The sequence below is a fragment of the Ovis aries genome, chromosome 3 (assembly GCF_016772045.2).
Source record: "Ovis aries strain OAR_USU_Benz2616 breed Rambouillet chromosome 3, ARS-UI_Ramb_v3.0, whole genome shotgun sequence".
In the NCBI taxonomy this organism is placed as follows: Eukaryota; Metazoa; Chordata; class Mammalia; order Artiodactyla; family Bovidae; genus Ovis; species Ovis aries.
This window is the reverse complement of record NC_056056.1, coordinates 215522559-215526270: the sequence shown is the minus strand read 5'-3', so window position 1 is coordinate 215526270 and position 3712 is coordinate 215522559.

Genomic DNA, 3712 nt, shown 5'->3' with positions numbered 1-3712 from the left:
GAGTAACCAGAGATCAAATTGCCAACATCTGCGGGATCATGGAAAAAGCAAGAGAGTTCCAGAAAAACATCTATTTCTGCTTTATTGACTACGCCAAAGCCTTTGACTGTGTGGATCACAATAAATGGTGGAAAATTCTGAAAGAGATGGGAATACTAGACCACCTGACCTGCCTCTTGAGAAACCTGTATGCGGGTCAAGAAGCAACAGTTAGAACTGGACATGGAACAACAGACTGGTTCCAAATAGGAAAAGGAGTACGTCAAGGCTGTATATTGTCATCTTCCTTATTTAACTTATATGTAGAGTACATGATGAGAAATGCTGGGCTGGAGGAAACACAAGCTGGAATCAAGATTGTTGGGAGAAATATCAATAACCTCAGATATGCAAATGACACCACCCTTATGGCGGAAAGTGAAGAAGAACTAAAGAGCCTCTTGATGAAAGTGAAAGAGGAGAGTGAAAAAGTTGGCTTAAAGCTCAACATTCAGAAAACGAAGATCATGGCATCTGGTCCCATCACTTCATGGGAAATAGATGGGGAAACAGTAGAAACAGTGTCAGACTTTATTTTTGGGGGCTCCAAAATCACTGCAGATGATGATTACAGCCATGAAATTAAAAGACGCTTACACCTTAGAAGGAAAGTTATGACCAACCTAGATAGCATATTGAAAAGCAGAGACATTACTTTGCCAACAAATGTCCATCTAGTCAAGGCTATGGTTTTTCCAGTAGTCATGTATGGATGTGAGAGTTGGACTGTGAAGAAAGCCGAGCACCGAAGAATGGATGCTTTTGAACTGTGGTGTTAGAGAAGACTCTTGAGAGTCCCTTGGACTGCAAGGAGATCTAACCAGTCCATTCTAAAGGAGATCAGTCCTGGGTGTTCATTGGAAGGACTGATGCTGAAGCTGAAACTCCAATACTTTGGCCACCTCATGCGAAGAGTTGACTCATTGGAAAAGACTGTGATGCTGGGAGGGATTGGGGGCAGGAGGAGAAGGGGACGACAGAGGATGAGGTGGCTCGATGGCATCACCGACTCAATGGACATGAGTTTGAATAAACTCCTAAACTCCAGGAGTTGGTGATGGACAGGGAGGCCTGGCGTGATGCAATTCACGGGGTCACAAAGAGTCGGACACGACTGAGCGACTGAACTGAACAGTATGGTTGTGAGAGTTGGACCATAAAGAAGGCTGAGCGCCGAAGAACTGGTGCTTTTGAACTGTGGTGTTGGAGAAGATGCTTGAGAGTCCCTTGGACACCAAGGAGATCAAACCAGTCAATCCTAAAGGAAATCAGTCCTGAAAATTCACTGGAAGGACTGATGCTGAAACTGAAGCTGCAGTTCTAGTACTTTGGCCACCTGATGCACAGAGATGCATTAGAAAAGACCCTAATGCTGGGAAAGATTGAGGACAGGAGGAGAAGGGGACGACAGAGGATGAGATGGTTGGATGGCATCACCAACTCAATGGGCATGAGTTTGAGCAAACTCCGAGAGATGGTGAAGAACAGGGAAGCCTGGCGTGCTGCAGTCCATGGGGTCACAAAGAGTCGGGCATGACTGAGCGACTGAACAACAACAACAGATATGAAGAAATGCAAAGATTGGGGTCATGAAATCAGTTCCTGAAAACATCTATCTAAAGGCCCGACCCACCAGATTCCCTGGAGCACAGAGGGCCTCACTCCACCCTGAACTCCCTCAGCGGGTATTGAAAGCCATCAGCTGCAGCAACGCAGGGTTCAGTCTCCTCTAGGCAGACGGCAAATGCCCTTATTGTTCTTGTTCATTTGCTGGCAAATTCTCTTGGCCAGTGTCAATTTGTAGTTGACAGGATCTTCAAATTGGCCGCCCTCTGCCTCCCTCACAGCTTCTTCCTGATGCCCTTCCTCCATCCCAAAGCCTGGCTCCTGACTCCAAGCAACAGCCCATGCCAGCCCCTCTCCAGTGCGCAGGGCAGGTGAGGGTGGGGCGGAAAGGTCACAGAGAATAGGAGACAGCGCAGGCCCACCCACACTCTCCGTTTGCTGGAGAGGGTGAATACATTCAGCATTTATTCATCCTGTGCCTCTGCCTTCTAGAAAGGACTTAAAGCACGCCACTTACTGACACACTCACATTGTTTCGTTTGATAAGCCTCATTCACTCACTTCCTCGTGTATTCATCATTCGTTCATTCATCCAACTATTCCTCCTTACTGCAAAGCGCATTGCTGCCCCCTTTTCTCTGGTGTTCAGGGGAGGTCTTGGCCCATTAGATCCCACAGTCTTACCCAGCACTCTAAAACTGTCGGGCTGCAGCCTTTGGACAACAGCTGGTCCCACTGACTTTGCAGATGAGGAAATGGTTAGCATTCACCCGAGGTCAAGGCCATTCCAGGAAGAGCAGCCCCATCTCAGGCTTGCGGTCCAGTCCACGCTGTGGACAGGGAGCCAAGGCCACCAGAGGCTGGTCTGTGTGGCGAGGAACCAGCAGCAGCCTTGGGATCTGACAATCAGGGTTCCGGCCCCAGCTGTTCAGGGCCGCTGCCCAAGTTCTTACGCCCTGGGCATGTCCACCTAAACATCTCACAGGGCCTTGAGTGCATGTCTGAACCCAGTCCTCTACCCACCTGCACATGCTTCCTGTTTCAAGCTGCCCCATCTGCCCCCATCTCATGGGAGGTTCCACTGTCTCCTCAGCTGCAAAAGCCAGAGGACTGGTCATCTCTTTCCCTTCCCCTGCCAGCACCCTGCAAGAGCTCCCCTATGGCTGGGCTACTCTAGACAAGCACCTCAGCCTCTCTGTGAATTGGCCTCTACCCTGTCTCAACACAGACTTGCCTTGGGTCCACCCAGGAATAGGGAATAGAGAAAGCCCTTGGGTGAGTCAGTAGGCCCTGAGTCTGAGCTCCAGCAAGAAACAGCCTTGCTTATCCATATAATCTATGACTCTGAATTCCAAGGTCATGACCAGCTAATAACAATGGACTTCATTCGTTCATTGCACATGATGGCCAGGTGCTATGCTAAGTACTTCATATAATTTAATTGAGGGAAATGCTACTACCCCCTGTTTTATAGATGAACAAATAAAGCATTGAGAAGCTAAGTAACTTGGCCCACGGTTACACAGCTAGTGTGTGGAGTTGGGATTCAAACCCAGGTCTGACCAAGCCCGAGCCCACACACTTTGCTGGGCTGCTTTCTGTTTCTGGAACAGGAAGGTTTGGTAAGTGGCACCACCCAGAGCTCCCCATTCCCAGCTAATAAAATCGTAAAACGGGACCATCAGGACTTCCCTGGTGGTCCGGTGGCTAAGACTCCACGTTCCCAATGCAGGGGGCCAGGGTTCAATGCCTGGTCGAGGAACTAGATCCCACATGCCCACAACAACAGCAAAAAGATTGTGTGCGCTACAACTAAGACCTGGTGCAGTCAATTAAACCTAAAAACAAACAAAAAAATCCTCACTCCCATTACACGTGGGAGGATCATAAGCCTGCTTCTTCCACTCCAGACAAGCTGGAATAAAAGTCTTGCGAGCTGACTGCAGCTGCTCGGTGCCCTGCATTCCTCAAGCGGTACCAGGCGGAGTTCAGCTGTGCCTGCCCCCTCACTAGGCCTGCCGGCTGCCCAGCACTGTGGCTGGACGTGTGCCAAGACACTGGGAAGCGGCCCAAGCCAGGCGCTTACACAGTGGTTCTGTGTGACCTT